Here is a 17,992-nt window from a genome sequence, read left to right on the forward strand (position 1 = left end):
GTAATATCACCATGAAAACAACCCTCCACAAATGGAGAGGCCCACGTACCATGACTGTGGCCATTTGTGGTGAATGGCACGTATGCAATGCGTTGTAAAATGTTAGCAGGTACGCCGCGACGGACGATGGAGCACAGCGAGAACACAGACCAACAAACTGTCAATCCGAGGACGTAGCTGACCAGACTAGGGCATGGAGGCAATCTCTAGGTTGTCAACCCTGAGCTAGACACGAACAACACTCTACAGTCACTAATCCTACCACAACACTACCATAAAGCAAAGAAACAGACAACGCATCCTACGAAACACTACAAGCTCGAAACAGTCTCAAATCATATCGGAATGACTCGAAATCGTCGGAGGGCAAGACTCACAAGGACATATCCTATATGGCCAAACACCTAAACCCTGAAAACCATAACTGTAAGATCTCTAATCGCTGTCGCGGTAGACTCAAAATAGCAATTTCCAAAGTGTCCGAAACTGATCTACAAAGACATTGATAGCCGTTTTTCGGCTCTCCATAATTGCCATAGTAAGTTACTCCACCCTACCAAATTCACCCAAACGCTATGGCTATCCCTACCATTTCACTGTACATAGGTGTGTGTGAGTCAGGGGGCTTTTCCCATATCTTCTTAAAAACCCTCAGCTAGCTAGTCACTGGGCTAGTTGAGCCAAAAAAATAAAAAAAATAAAAGTATATTATGGCCTCTTTGTGTGTAAATATTTCATTGTATATATGGCCTAAATATAGGGATTTTTAATAATTATTTTGGTATTTTATTTAAATATTTCTACTTAGGTGTGTGTTTTATTAAACCTATGTACACCTTCTTTCATCCTCTTACACCATAATTATATTTTTTGCCAATATGTACATACTCTAACCTCATATTTTTCCTTTATACAAATCACTCCCACATTTCCACCCTTCCTCTTTCACCCAAAATAATTCAAGGAGGGACCATATCATATGATTCCAATATCTTTCCATATCCATAACTCCTCCATATTTTTATTATTATTTTTACTCATTATTCTAACACCATGTGCTCATTGAGCTAAAGTCCATGAATAGTCTATACACTAGTCCCACCATGTATATATTTCTTTATTCACCAATAATCCTCCTTCATGCATGGGTAAGGGCAACTTGGATGCTTTGTATTATAATATGACAAAGGAGGGGCTCACTCTTGGATGCATTGTACAAATTCAACAAAGGAGGGGGCCACTAAAAGACTTTTGCAGGCATAAAAAACAGGCTTTTTGGTGAGAATTTTGGCACCTATCTCCACTCCGAATTTGGAGCGGTGATCAAAAGAGAAAATGTAGCCCATGCTCTAAATAATCACCTCAAATGTTTTCATGATTTTTGGAGCTACCAGCGGTGAGCTATGATTTTTTGAGTGGACCCCAGTCTGCCCACTTTTCTCACAAGTAGCTCTTAGTCTTCTCTCACCCTTCCACACACCTACTCACTCTTACGCATCCCTCCCTCTCCTTCCCTCACTCAAACCTGCAATTTCCATGGCTTCTCCCACCCTCTTCACCATTACCCTTCTCTCTCATCCCTGTAGTTCTTTTATGAACCTCTACATACATACACCCTCTCCAGGTCTCTCTCTATTGTTTCTATGTTACAATTTCATTTACCTCTCCTAAAAATATCTAAAATTCAGCATCTTAACCATGATAACTTCTGCAAATTGAGGATTTTTCATCAACAAATCCTCTTTTCATCGTGGTGGTCAACCGTGGCGGCGGCGTAAAGAAGCGAAGAAGAAGAAGAAGACCAGCGGTCATTTTTTCCACAATCTACACAAGGGTGAGTTCAAGCTTCTTCAAAGCTTTACCATCTCAATGATTCTCTTTTAATTCACCCCTCTTCCTTCATCAAATCAACTCATCCTACCCATTGTAAATGTATCACTAACAATTCTAGTGATTATTACCACTAACAACTAACTTCTCTTGTAAAAATGCACCCACACTATCAACATATGGAGTAGGCAACCGCACAAGTAAACCAAATTCACTCACTCCCATGGAAGTTTCTCTCCTTTCACCACATCAATAATTCTCTTGCTTGAGCCCACATCCATGTGACTCAAGAGAAAAGAGAGACCCCATTATCATTTGAAATTCATAAAAATTCATAATCCTTGATCTTTCCTAATAAAATTGATTAGGCTTAATCCTAATCAAGGCTTCTAAAACCTATAAATAGAACCCATTCCTCCTTGTAAAAGACATGACTATACCATTGCACACTAGATTGAGCGTACCACACGCCAGTTCTATCTTGGTTGAAAAGAGAGAGTAAGCTTTCTATACACCATCACCTTGGTGCATAGAAAAGCTTGAGCTAGTTTGAGTGAGTGCGAGTAGAAGATATTCTTCCTACCATTGTTGTATCTACCCCAACATCAATGAATTGGTAGTTTTGGGTGCAATTCATGTCCAAAGGCTCACGCTTCTCCTCCAATTTGGCTTGGCAAACTCATTCAGCTTCATAAGGTGACTTGTTTCATTGAAGGTTGTTGTTTTGTTGCTTGTGATTCATTGGCTATTGTTTGGCTACCATTGTAAGAGGGTGGATGGTGAGAGGGCTCCCATAACCCTAAGACAATGTGCTAGTGATGCTATAACCAAACCTTGTCACTTGATTCCGCAAGCCCTAAGTTCCTTTTTGTGCAAAATATAAAGTTGAAGCTAAGTTGTACACCATCTCTCTCTCTCTCTCTCTCTCTCTCTCTCTCTCTCTCTCTCTCTCTCTCTCTCTCTCTCTCTCTTGCTCTCTCTCTCTCGTGTTTTAGTGTGTGAGAGTGTTCCATTGGTGTTAGGGTTAGTGTAAATTCCTTGCTTGTTTGTGGGTTTCTCTAACGATTCTCCTCTTTTGCGTCCTAGTTCGCTCTTAAACTAGGTGGTGCCCCTTGTGTAGTTGGGAATTTGGTTGTGGGTTTGTTGTTTTGGTTTGTGTTGTGTTTTGCCCCAGCCCCATTGAGCAGCACGGGAGCCTTGAAGGGTGTCTAGAGGTTGCTCTTCTTGTTGCCCGCCCCGGACCGCCTCAACATCAACACGAAGATCTTCTCGCCCTGATTCTAACGACTAGTCGATCATTCAGAACGGATGTCGTTTGAGGTACTTACGACCAAATATAGCTTGTAGCAGGCGGGCTCGCGATGTGGTCCTCGGCTTGCATTGCTTGCGTCGACGCGGAGAGCTCCTCAATGCTAACACGCTCCTACTCTCATATCTGCAATGTGATTAGTGTGCGCGACGGTGTGTGTGCGTGAAGCTCACTACTGTGTGCTGCAGAACCCACGACTGTATATTAATTGAGATAACGTAATGTGTTTTTTACAAAGCCTTAGGTTTTAGCTTATATACCAAGCCTTCAAACCTAATGTCCGTCCAAATGACCTGAATTGTCCCTAGGCTTCTACAGAGCTTAATTACAAGAAACTGAGTTGGCTTTACGCATGATACAAGCATCTGCGGCCAAAATACAAGTGCCGATTTAAAATATGAGGTTCTCGTGAACATTACAAAAGTGGTCGTAATGGCTCAAAATAATAATAACGGGATATTCGATGACGTCCATGAACTTGTATCTTCATGTTGTAGCATCCATCTTCATCTTCATTACTTCATCACCATCTTCATGTGGAATCTTTAGAATCTTTGAGGAATCTTAATGGAATCTTTGTGGAAACGTTGTTGAAAGGACGTCCTTTCAACACTCTCCCCCTCCAAATTCTTGTCGTCCCCGACAAGACCCTATGTATTTGCTGGCCTTGATGAGTTCTTGATGTCTTGGTGTTGGTTGAAGTTGTTGTGGCAGCCTCTTTTGCAGTTGGTCGCTTTGCGTGATGTTAAAGCTGCCTTGAAGTTGTACCTGTAGTGTATTTGAAGCGTGGAACTCTCCCCCTCTGATTGTTTGTTGTATCTTGAATTGCATGAGGTTGTATCGACTTGTTGGTGCAATAGGTCGTTGTCATTGTAGCTCTAGTTTGCTTTTCCTATGGTTGTTATCTGGAAGTCGTACCTGTAAGTTGACTTGAAGCTTTGTCAAGCTGTTTTTTGGCCTCTCCCTTTTGACTTGTCAATAGATTTGCAATTAGTAGTGTGGTGATAGCGTGGTTCTGCTTCTTTTTGTTGTTATAAAAAATAAAAGAGTAAAAGTAAAATGTAGCATATATACAAAATGAAGGTATTGGATACCTGGATAAGACTAAAGGGAAAAACCCAGTGGGAAAAAATGTCTTTAGTCATAATTAAATGCGAGGCTATATGTACTTAGGTTTTGATGTTATAGAGTTATGCCGAGTTCAAGTACATATGGCTATATGGCTACTAGTATGGGCTTGATATACATGGATAAGTGTTAGTAGCTTGAAGTCAGAGTCATTGTTGTTGAGCAAAGGCTTATAAAACTTGTTTCCGCTTGGTCATCATCATTTGTTTGTGTAAGTGCATGGGTGGAATAAAAAAGAGTGCCTAATGCATATGTCCAATGATGGGACATCTATATGCTTGCACAGAGTTATGCATATTAAACAAGATGTGGTGCGAGAGAAGAGTATTGATGGGTTCTTCATGGAGTTAGTGTAGCAAGCAAAACATATGGCATGAGTGTTTCAAAAGCTTTCACTACTCACAAGAAGAGTTTTCGTTGTCGAGGTTTCTCCACTCTTCCTCACTGTGTCAAGTGCGTGAGTGTTTTTGTTTTGGACTACTCCACCTTATATATTATATGGACTTTGACTCTTATGCTCACCTCTTCCAGCATGAGCGACATGACTTTATGTATGCTCAACTCTCCAACTTGAGCTTATACCTATTAGCTAGACTCATAGACCATAGAAAAATATTAACTTGAAGCTTGGGTCTGACACTTCGCTCATTTAGTGGCTTGGTTGCCCGACTCTAGACTCTTATGCCATGTAAGTTTAATGGCGACTTGGACTTACCTGATCACGGCCTAAAATCCAATTCCATATGCTTTTGATGTTTAGGCCTTTCTCGTTAGTTTCTGTTTGAGATGCCATGTTGTCCAATACATTGGCATATATCTGCTCTTCATTCCTTGGTAGCAAATTGTGGTCGCTTGATGAGACAGGTATTGATGTTGAAGCAATGGTTGCTGAAGTCTTCTTCTTCCCAATAGTGTTCTTCAACTGTGACCTCTGCATTTACCGTTGCTTTCTTTTTGTTGTTAAGAGGCTGTAAAGGAGTTGTGTATCTTTCTTGTTGTTGAGCCTCAATCGCGGATTTTGGAACCCAGATTGTTCTTGGGCCTGGTGTGATCTCCGTTTCCACTTGCCTTGTTTCTTCTTTGACTTGATGGTACCTTGTCTTTAATTTTCAAATATGGTTGTTACTTTTGTAAAAGCCTTGCTCTTGTAGTAATTGACGAGGGATCCATCTATAGGTTGTAGTACTCTTGGGTGTAGCGGGTGGCTGCTTGTTAACCCTCACGGCTCACGGACACCCCATCACCTACGACGGACGTGTATTATGTATTTGGTAGAGTCAGGTACCGGGCTTGTCGGACCAATAGGAAAAGGGTAAGAGTGATCGCTGATGAGAGGCGCACTCTAACTGGGACATTCAAGGGATTAGTTGGCTAAGCATGGGCGCCCAAGTGTGAATGGGGTGAGCTCATATAAAAGCCAACTAAACCTAAAATTCACTCATTCTCTCATTTGTGCAATAGAAGAGTGCTCTTGCTCCATCTCCATCTCCATCTTCTTCTTCTTCACCTCCTCGTGTGTGTGTGTATGTGTGTGAGAGAGAGAGAGGGAGAGTGTGTGTGCGATCGAGCATTACGAAGGTACGACAGCGGCGAAGCAGTTGAGCGCGGCACGACTGCAGCTTCTTCTTTATCGCGGCAAGGAATCCTCCATGGCAGGAGCATAGAGCGGTGAGTGACACACCATTGCCCTCTTTTGAGCTTGCTAGATTAGTCTTGTTGTGTGCTTGGAGCCATTTGTGGCTCGCACACGGTGTATTGGCAAGTCCCTTGCCTCGACAGTGCGGCAAGGAGCGCACATTTTTGGCGCCGCTGCCAGGGAATCACCCTGCACTAAGCCCAAGAGGCACTTTGTGCTTCTTCTATGAGTTGTTTGTAGTAGGAAAGAGGAGGAAGAGGAAGAGAAATGAGTTGTTTTTCTGTATGTTGTTAATTTCTGTGTTGTCTGCAAGTTCTGTGATTTCTGCATAATGTTGTGTTTTCTGTTTGCACACGGTCTTTGCACAATTAGTAGTCGTTAGCTTGGTTGCAGTGAATGAATAAGCAGGAAGGCAGTTAGCAATTTCTGTTTGCACACAGTTCTGCACACAGTTTTCTATCAAGGTTTGGCTGCACACAGTGTTTGCACAGTAGGTAGTGAGAGAGGAAGTAGGTGGACAGTTAGCTCACTGTCAGCAAGCAGTTAACAGATTAGTCAGTAGATTAGTTAGTGGTTAGTAGCACTGTTAGTAAGTAGATAAGGTAGTGAGATGTCTGTGAGCTGTTGACTGGGAGGTTAGGTTTTTAAAAAAAATTAAAATTAAAAAAAAAAACCGAAAATATTTAAGCGTGAGTGACTGGGGGGCTACACTAAAATTTTGATCGGGATCGTTTGCCCAAGCCCAAGCCCAAGCCCAAGCCCAGGCCTAGGCCTCAGTCCTCAGTCTTATGATATATACTATACTCACTCTTATATATATACCCTACCCCCTCAAGAGGGAATGAGAGCATGTGGGGCAAGTCCTCAACTCTCCTCCCTTCTCTTCCCACTTGCACCCTTAGACTCTCTAATTTGGGCCTAGTTCCCTACTAGAAATTGACGGTTTTAGGGATTTCGAGGGCATAAAGTGACCAAACGGAGGGTTGTAGAACACGGCACGTCCCTCTGACCGAGACGCTCGTTTTGAGCTATCATACGTTCTATTCTATAGCTGGGTCAGAAAAAAAGGACCAAAAAATCAAAAAATAAGAAAAGACTTGGGTTGCAAAACACCCAAAATTACTAGGTGAGCAGCCTTCACAGGCCCTCACTGACACTTCTAGGGGATCCAAGTCATATGAATCTACGCTCTGGACGAGTGTTAGAGCATGAGCATATTGGTAGTGCCTCCATTTACGCGGGCACCCATTATTCCTCCACCCTAGGTTCTGGACCTTCGGCCGGGACTCAAGGTAGCGCGACCCAAGATCCTCATATCGTGTCTAGTGATTCTTCCTCTGACTACGAAGTCATGGAGGGGTATCCTACACTAAAACCTGATAGTTCAAGTCAAGACATGCATGCCATGGGTCCACGGCCCGGGTCCAGCGTGTTTAGCCGCTTAAAAGAGACCCTTAGTAGAGCTACTCGCTCCGAACATGCGGTTAATGAAATAAATGAAGGGAGTGGGGAAGTAAATTCGTCATTCATGCCTAAAATGGACCCTATGCTTCTTGAGAGTGTGCATGTGAATGTTCCATCCATTGTACCTCCTGATCCTTTAGGACTATCTCCCTCTGAGGTTTTACTACCCGACGGTAGGAGTCTTGCCGAAGTGCAAGAGATCGAACGCTATATGCAAGCAACAAGGGAGAGGGAAATTGAGAACCTACGAGGGCTAGAACAAAGTCGAGCCCTGAAAGCAAAGGCTCCTATGACAACAATCATGCCAGCCGAGCAACCGAGTGCTCCCAAGGTAGCAGTCACGGAGGGGCAAGCTATGGGGAGCAATAATGCTTCCACTTCAAGGGAAACCTCCAGCACTCCAGGCCTAGATGGGATATTCCTAAACGAAAATTGGGAGTATGACCTACAAGCAGAAGCTTTAACTGATCAGTACACAGGACACACCTATCATGTGGGTTGGTTAGATGTTCTACAATCCACATCGGGTGCTACTAGCATAGATGAGCAACAACAGAAAGTCTGTGATGTCCTCCATAGGATTGTCGAGTTAGAAAGACAGAACACAGGGATCAACATGCCTTCAATGGGCCTAATCAGATTCTTGGATACGGGAAAGGCCAACCAACCAACCCTATCACAAATGTAGACTCCCTCAGTGAGCCCCATTGATCCTCCATATGTTGTTTCGCCAGGAGCCTCAATACAATCTGAGCCCACAAGTGGTAGCTTTACCTTCCCAGATCTAGCTCATCTTTCTCTTAATGACACTACGGCTACCATGCATATCCCAGTGGTGAGCATGACAAGAAGTACACCATGGAGTTCATTTGTTAATACTGCGCCGATGCCTAGTAGCACAGTGCCCCCAACTATACCTACATGTATGTATCAATCATGTGCACCTGTCGTACCTCAGCCTCATGTAGCTCCTACACCTCCGATTATTCCAAGAGATTACAATCCACAATGGAATTATCCAAGCTCTTATACAAGTGGAGCCATGCCATTTAATAATAACATGCCATATCAGGCACCCCCTATGCCTAGGGCCACGCCTGTAAACTTTGGACCACCGTCTAGTACACCACCATACGAAATATGGGACCCAAGAGCCGCGCGTATGCCAAGGCCAAGGCCAACTCCCATCTCACATGTGGTTCCAGGAGCACATACACCCATTATACCTGCTCAAATAGGAGATTTGGCAGCATTTTCTCAAACTATCGATCGCTCTATTGCGGAAAACATGCGTAGTGCACCTGATAGAGAGCCTAGGAGCAAGGCAGTTCAAGTAGCTAAGCTCACACAGAAATTCAGTGGAGACGGAGATGCTAGAAAGCATATGGAAGTCTTTGAACATGTGTGTGATTCCTTGGAAGAGCACAATGAGCTACATAAGTGTAAGGCTTTGAGTTTGACCCTAAGCGGAAAGGCTGGAGATTGGTATAGAACCTTAAGAGTAGAAGAGAAAACGATCTACTCTACTCTTAGGAGATTGTTCTTAAAAGATTACATACGAGAGGGAGTACTTTGGGGTGTAGCCTCTCAGCTCCAGAAAGCCCAACGAGAAGAAGGTGAATCCGTGAGAGACTTCATTAGTTGCCTAAAGAATTTGAATTCTCGATGCAATCCAAACGAGCGATTCAACAACAACCAAATGCTCGATAGATTAGTTAGGGGACTACGACATGAAAGTATTTATAATGGCCTAGTAATTAGAGGTATCACTACTTGGGAAGCAGTCACCATGAATGCAATCCAATTGGAGGATAATTTAATGATTGTAGGAGAAAGAGTGTCTGTCGAGCCGAAGTCTAGTAGCTCGCAAGCATCAGGGCATGAGCCAATGAAGATAAAGCCAATCGTGAAAGAGCAAACGATATCTGAGATGACTTTGGCAGATCTCACCAAGGCCATCCAAGAAAGCCTTAGGGGTAATCGTGCTCCACAAAACACTCATATGTATCCAAGAAGGGAGCAACAATGGTGCTCAATTTGCTTGGGCCCACATACTACAAGTGAATGCCCTAATTTCAGAGTAAAGTTTAACGGGACTTGTAACGCGTGTGGTAGGTATGGCCATCAAGCGAAGGATTCTAATGCTTAAACGCATCATGGAAAATAGACCGCCTATAGCTTGGGCAGACTCACCTCGAGTTCCTGCATTGATGCCTACCCCACCCATGGAGCAACAGTTGCCATTACAACACATGGTCCCTAGAACCCAAAATGTGGTCCAAACCACATCGTTGCCACCTCCAGTTCTAGGACCGCAACCCCCTCATCCAAGAGTTACACCTATGAACCAAATAGGTTGCGAGTCATCTAGTACTTATGTAGATTGCGAAGAGGACATAGACTCTAGTATCACCTATGGAGTCGACATGCTTGAGGAGTGTCCCATGTACTATATGGAAGACCATTGGGGACAAATCAAACCGGTATATCAAGCTACTGTGCTAGCAGCAAGAGGCCAAAACATTAATACTTTTGCCAGGAGACCACCTCTTCAGTGCTATGAATGTGGTGGACCACATCGAGTAGCTGAGTGCCCCATTAGAATACAAAAGAATGCCGCACTAATGCAAACAACTCAAGGGAGTGCATTGGCAATGCCAATACTCACTTGTAATCGTTGTGGCATAGATCATTTGATCGCACAGTGTCCTAACAATCCAAACGCACCGAAAATCACACCATTGAACATAATAGAGATTGTTGATGGGACACCACCAACTATAAACATAGCACCAGTGAATGCACTCACACGGTCGATGCTCCAAAAGCAAAATTACATCCTCAAAGAGAGAGATGCTGCATCCATTGGCCGAGCGAGAAAGAAGAAAACACGAAGAAAGAAATCCCTTAATGCTTCTAGCTCAAAACCTAGTTCAAAGACTAACATGGGGACAGGAGAGGATCCCATGTATATGAATGACCTTGAGGATGACTCAGATTCGATAGAGAACACGGAGACCAAAACTGTTACTACAAAGGAAAAAGCCAGTGAGGAGGATCAGGAGAGGGAATTACGACGAACACCAAAAGAGTATTCAAAGTTAAACCATGCAGTTGCGAACCCCCAAGATAAGCCACAAGAGACGAAAAATGAGGATTGCAAGAGAAAGATTGGAACCTATCCAAACCCAACAGTGGAAATTGAACGAGTCCAACAACTGAGGGGTTTGGTGGAAGAAACTCAACGAACATTAGAACCTGAACCCAAACACATCCAAATGTCGGACACAGTGTTTCCCACACAAGTTCAACCTCACAAGAACTACAGGCCGTTAGCTATACCCAGTATCATTCGGGAAGAGAGTGAGGGTAGGACATCTGAAAGTGGACACACACCTTTCCTACTAGAGAGAATGTTTGGTGAGGGAATGCCCGACCCCCTTGAGGAAGTGGAGATTCCATCTTCACCATTCTCTTGTCAGGGTCCTACGTCCCACAAGATGCCATTAAATGTTGCCAAATTGATGGATTTCATGTCTTTAGAAGTTAGAACCACCATCATGTCCAAACTATATAAAGACCCCGAGCTAGTCTCAGCTCTTCGAGCCTTCCTCAATGGAGAATTACAGGCCGGCTTACCACAGTTTGCACATATGAACAAACCTGACTCGGTAATGAATGATGAGGAACATTTAGCACCACCATCTGACCTAGCGGGACATGAATCTGTAATTGAAGTACCCGTTAACAAGTTGGGGCAATACTTTGAAGGTGATGAATCTAATGCTACTCTGCCAATCACTACTAAAGGATTAACTGTAAAGGGAGTCCTTGACGGTGGGGCGGGAGTCAGCATGGTGACAAAGAGTTGTTGGGAGTCTATGGGGCGACCTCACCTTGAAGCCACAACCGTAGTGGTAAAAATGGCTAATGGATCTATTGTTACGCCTATTGGAATGCTTAAGGATCTCAAGATCAAGGTCTTGGGACACAAGGTAAGGCAGACTTTCATTGTTATGGATTTTTCCAAGCATCCTATGTCATTTGAGATGATCTTAGGGCGCCCATTCATGAGGGAAGCAAAAATGGTGCATGACTGGTCCAAAAACCACGTCTACTTACAGTTCCAAGACTCTGTCATTCGAGTTGATCTTTTAAGTGGTCGAACGCATCCTCTAGGAAATAAATTCATCATTGATAATCGATCAGACACAACAATTCACTCAGCTCCATTACAGTATTGTTACACGTGTAAGGAAGACATGGATATTGGGGAGAACTCTCCTTATATGGATATCCTACCCGGAATGGCTGAGTCAGACAATGTTGATTGGGTACACCTAGCGGCAACTATAGATACATAGGGAGCTAGAGGAACAACCTGGGTAACACCAGATGGGGAAGAGATACCACACATTGCACCAGTAAACATGTTAGGTGTAGCGCATGTAACATCCGATGATAAGAAAGAGGCACACCTACCTGAGAGTGAAACCGATGATTCCTCAAAGGCTTCAGGCCAATACACATCAGAAACGGAATCTCAGGGAGAAATGGATTCAGAACCTGAGGAAACCTAAGTCTCAAGGTCTAGTACGACCATCTATGGTAATTTATATGAGAGTGAAGAAGATACAAGCGAAGACCTATCAAGCGAGTCGAGTTCAAACATCTACCAAAATCAAAACCTTAACAAGAAACAAAGGTCATATAAGAGGCGACGATATCGAGCAAATGTGAGAGCTAGGATAAACAAGGAAAGATCTACTGCAGAATGGCTTAGCTATCTAGGGGCATGCGATGCTCATCGAAAGCTAGTAGACAATTGGGGTGAACATCTCCAGAGTGTCATGTGGTGCAGCCCGCGACCCATTGACCTCGCTCAATTGGAGGTTACAGAGCCGAAATTGAGTCGAACTATAAGAAGACGTCAAAACCGAGAGTTAGCACAACAACAAAAGGAGGCAGAACTAAAAGAAAGGTCTCCGTCAGGACAAGAGCCTGCTGACTTACATACGGCTCCTGAACATTTTAAATCTTATACCACGGGGGAGCGAAAGGTTGTGTATGCCAAAGCCCAACGAATACCTACCAATGGAAGCAGTGGAGTCTATGATGGTCCAGCGGTAGTTAAAGAGATAGAATTAGCAGAACCAGGTGAGGAGTCTAAACCAGTCTTTATTGCTCAAGACCTTACCGAAACTGAAGAGGCTGTACTTAAGGAGCTCCTCAAGGAATACAAGGATATCTTTGCTTGGACATATCATGACATGAAGGGCATTCCACCTTCTGTGGTGCAACATACAATTCCCATGATCAACACTGCTAAACCCGTCCAGCAACGACCCTATCCAATGAATCCTAAGTACGCCAAAATTTTACAAGAGGAGATTGAAAAACTTATCCAATGTGGATTCATATACCCTATTGAGCACTCAGAATGGGTTTCTCCAATAGTCATTGTGCCAAAAAAGAATGGGAAACTAAGAGTGTGCGTGGACCTCAAGAAAGTTAATGCAGCCACTAGGGGAGATCATTATCCCTTGCCATATTCAAAACATGTGCTTGAAAGAGTTGCGAGCAAGGAAGCTTATAGCTTTTTAGATGGGTACTCTGGTTACAATCAAATCACAATTGCATTAGAGGACCAAGCTAAAACTGCTTTTATCACAGAGTTTGGAGTGTTTGCATTTCGTGTTATGGCTTTTGGCTTAACGAATGCCCCTGCTACATTCCAACGATTAATAAACACTGCGTTTAAAGAATTTCTAAGGGAGTTTTGTGAAGCTTTCCTAGACGACCTTTGTGTTTATTCTTCTTGGGAGAAGCATTTGTTATATCTACGAAAAATATTTGAAAGGTGCAGATTTTATCGCATCTCATTGAACCCTTTCAAATGCCAATTTTGGGTTAATCACGGAGTCATTCTAGGGAATATAGTGTCCAAGAACGGGATATCCACAGATAGAGTAAGATTAAAGCCATTGCCGATTTTCCACCACCTACGAACTATAAAGGAGTTCAAAGATTTATGGGCCATGTTGGTTATTATCGAAGATTTATTTTAAACTTTGCCGAGATAGCGCGTCCATTGTACAAGCTTCTTATCGAGTTTCACTGGACGGAAGAATGCCATCAATCTTATGAGTTATTAAAGAAGGCCCAAACAAGTGCTCCAATCCTGCGAACACCTGATTGGAATGTACCTTTTCATGTGCATATTGATGCATCAAATTTTGCTATTGGGTGTGTTCTAACTCAACCAGAAGAACATAAATTGGACTACCCTATTAGCTTTGCAAGTCGCCAATTAAATGATGCCGAGATGAACTACACTACTATAGAGCGCGAAGGTCTAGCTATGATTTACGCAGTAAAGAAATTTCGCTATTACCTTCTTGCTACCAAGTTTGTGTTTTATGTTGATCATCAAGCATTGCTATATTTGGTAAACAAGCCGTGTTCCACAGGTCGAATTACACGATGGTTTTTAATTCTTCTTGAGTTTGACTTCACCGTTGTTGTGAGGCCTGGGAGGAAACATGTCATGGCGGATCATTTATCTCGTATCCCTAATGGCGAAGCTCCTACGGGGGTTGATGATGAATTGCCTGATACTCCTTTGTTCATTGTTGAGACAATGCCTGAATGGAGTGAAAAGATTGTTAACTTCTTAGTTAATGGTTTTCCACCCAAAGAACTGCGAAAAGATATAGATCGAAAATTAATCAAGGAATGCGAACCCTATTGCTTACTGGCTGGAACTCTCTATAAGAGAGGAAAAGATGATGTTCTTAGACGCTGTGCCCGCGAGGATGAGTATTTATATATTCTACAAGAGGCACACATGGGCGTAGCTGGTGGTCACTTTTTAGGGAACTTGACTGCCCGAAAGATCTTACAGTCAGGCTATTGGTGGCCCACTCTGTTTAAGGATGCGTCACTTTTTGCAAAGGGATGTGATGAATGCAAACTCTTCAAGAAGCCACAAAGAAGTGATAGGATGCCTCTACATCCCATCAAGGTAACCCAACCATTTGAAAAGTGGGGCTTAGACTTTGTAGGACCGATTAGTTCGGCTGCACGTAACACGCAATCACGATATATCATTGTGGCTACCGACTATGTAACCAAATGGGCTGAAGCAAAAGCAACACGAAAGGCGGATGCAAAAACAACAGCTAAGTTCCTCTTTGAGAACATTATCACACGTTTTGGATGCCCCTTTGAACTTTTGAGTGACAATGGAACTAATTTTATAAATGAAGTAATAAAAGAACTCACATCAAACTTCAGGATATCTCACCACAAGTCTACACCCTATTATCCCCAAGCAAATGGCCAAGCTGAGAGTACCAACAAAACTCTCATCTCCATTTTGACAAAGACAGTTGAGGCTCATCGCACTGATTGGGACCTAAAGCTTACATCAGCTTTATGGGCTTATCGTATTGCGTATAAAGTTGCTATTAATTGCACACCGTTTAAGATGGTGTATGGCCAAGAAGCAGTTATGCCATGGGAGTTTGTCATTCCTATTCTTCGAGTAGCTTCTCAAGAAGGTTGGGATGGTAACCCCTTAGTGGAGCGATTATATATCCTGGAAAGGCTAGATGAAGAGAGGCAATTAGCTGTGCAAAATTCTCTAGTGGAGAATGATAGAAGAAAGAAGTGGTTTGATAGCCATTTAAAGGATAAAGACATCAAGGTTGGTGATAAAGTTCTTATGTACGGGGTACGTAATGAAAAGAAGAAATTGAAATACGCTGGTAAGGGACCATATCGAGTGTGTGAAATTACCCCGCAAGGTACCATTCATGTGGAGACTCTAGATGGAGTTGAAACCATTGGATTCCTTAATGGGAGTAAATTCAAAAGATATTATGATCCTCTAAGCCAGGAAGAGTTGCAAGCCATCCATCAAAAGAAGGCTGCCAAGGAACAAGCAGAGCTTTAAAAAATCCAAGCAAGAGTTGAGGCTCGAGAACGACAACAATGTCTTAGACGCCAACGAGAGGCTAATCTGGGAATCACGCAAGCATTTTTCGAGGACACAGATGACGACTCATTAGAATCTGAGCCACCCCTACGATACCCAATTGAGCTAAATAGCCCCTATGGGAAAGTACTATACAATGCCTTATTAGATACGGGAGCTAAACACAATTTGTTATCCTATGGAGTTTGGTGTCAATTAGGGAAACCGACCCTATCCCCGAGTACGATGCAAGTCAAGGGCATTAATAAAAAGAAAAATGCTATTCTTGGAGTCCTTCAGACCCCTGTTGTCTATGACAATGGAAGCATAGTGCAGAGGTTTCTAGTCATGCCCGCGGGAGATATGGAACGCAACGTAAACCTGGGACGCACGTGGATGTTGGCAACCAAATGCACTATTGATTGGGATACTGTTAGTGTCACGACGCGACCACCAACTCTTACCCCTATCATTCAAGCAAAGTCACCTACGTTGCAAACTCTAGCAAAATTGAAGGATAGCCAACATTCACAAGCCAAGGTGGTTAACTCGTCTTTGGCTGCTACCCATGAACCTAGCACTTCAACACTTGTAGTTGCAGCAAGCAGTAATATTGCAAGTACTCACCCACGACCTAAGAGTACATATCAATGGGTCCCCAAGGCCTTACTTCCAACTACCTCAACCCTCCCATCCATTCCAAGAAAAAATTTCATGGGAAAACCAAGAGCGCGCCCTAGGAGAGTCAAGACCAAATCACGATGGATTCCAAAACAACTATTAGAAGCCCAAGGCTACTATGATGGAAATGAGCAAATTTGGGTACCTAAACGTAAAATGTGTCCTTCCCTATCGACAACAAACCCATATGAGTCAAACAGTGTAACGCTAAAGCCAATGGCAGACCGTGGGAAGGGAAAGATCACAGAATGCTACACACCTAGTTGAGAGCTAGTTTGGGCTCCAAGGCAAAACCAATTTATTCCACCTAGCTCAGGAAGGGGGGAGTTCCATGAAGCTTCTAGCTCCTCATGTAATACCTCCATAGAGGTAAAAGCTTCTACACAGCCTCCATCTATAGTCATGGACCTCCATGAAGCTACAAAAGAATCCACACCTCCCAGTGTTCAAGAATCACCTGATGAACCACTTCAAGTTCGATCCTGGGAGAGTACCTTACCACCCTTGCAACTTGACGAGGCACCTAGGGTAATAGAAAACTACTGGCAAAAATCCTCACCTATTACCAACTGGTGACGACATCATTTCAAACGGTATGATCTACCCAAGGAAGGGGGGAGTGTTTGTAGACATCCATCATTCACTTGCTTCCCTCTCAACCTTTCTCCCTGACCTCTTAATCTCCGATCTTAGGGAATGTATATATAAAGCCTTATACTCACAAAAACAAGATAAAAAAGTAAAAGAGCAAGAGCCATAACACAAATCATAAAAACAAATTATGCACAAGAACACGACCCTTGTAATATTTGCACTCTAACCATCATCTATTTGCGTGTACAGATATGGCTAGTACGCTAGAGTCATCCACTCCTGCCTTGGGTGAGAGGTACCCTCGTTACTTTTCACAAATATTTCACATGGTCTTTCCAGTGCTTGCATGTGAATGGGATTTGATAGGTACGCTAGCATGTGAGAGGAATTTTGAGGAGTTAGAATGGCTGATACGTCTCTTGACCACGTCTGATCCATACTTAGTAGAGAGCGTTTCTCCCATTGCACAAGCCTACCCTTTTGACCAAGATGACTATAGGCGTCTAGTGACCTTCTTAGTAAACATGGGCACCTATGATACCCCGTTTCGAACTCATACTCAGATTCGTCATCTGTCTCACCCATAACCCTTAGCATGTAGTAGGGGACTATGTCATACCCATTCTCATCGCAAAATTTTGTTGGTGTGGTCTCATTAACACAGACATCCAAAGTAGCCAATATCTGAGTCCACTCTAGCGGTTCTAACGCCTCTTCCGAAAAAGGTTCTCTTATGTAAGCATCATCTTCTAAGACCCTCTCTAAGTCATTCTCATTTCTCCCAAAGTCACTACACTCCGATGCTCCACACATCCAGATTTCTTTCTTTTTGCCCATCCACGGATGGTCTGTTGATCCACTTTGTGTTGCAGAATCAAAATCTTCCACGGGCGTTCTAGTTACATCTTGGTAACTATGATTTATTATATTTACACATGTTGTGGTTTCAGCATGTCTCAAGTATAGATAATCATAACCCCAATCTTGTACCATCTTGAGTTGCCTCATAATGGTCTTCCAAGGATGATTTCATAGTTATTTTTCTTGCCAAAGTCAACTATGGCAAAAGTATGCGCATACTCTATACCACAAGAAGACACCACTATCGCTTCTAGCAATCCCATGGGTCTTTCCACATGCCCATCAGCTAACTGTAATTTTATTCTGGTTGTTCTAAAGGCAGGCCTGCCCTATTTCTCCCATATTCGTTTTGTTGCTATGGCAATTCCTGCTCCGCTGTCAAGTATATCTTTTGTTTCAATCCCATTATACTCGATAGGCAAAGTGGAATTACCATCTTCTCCTTCACAGTACTCTCCTACTTTGTTCAGAGGTACCGGTCTTATATTTGATCTAGGCTTCTCAATCTCAT

This window comes from Adiantum capillus-veneris, chromosome 13 (assembly GCF_014529385.1).
Source record: "Adiantum capillus-veneris isolate H3 chromosome 13, ASM1452938v2, whole genome shotgun sequence".
Classification (NCBI taxonomy): Eukaryota; Viridiplantae; Streptophyta; class Polypodiopsida; order Polypodiales; family Pteridaceae; genus Adiantum; species Adiantum capillus-veneris.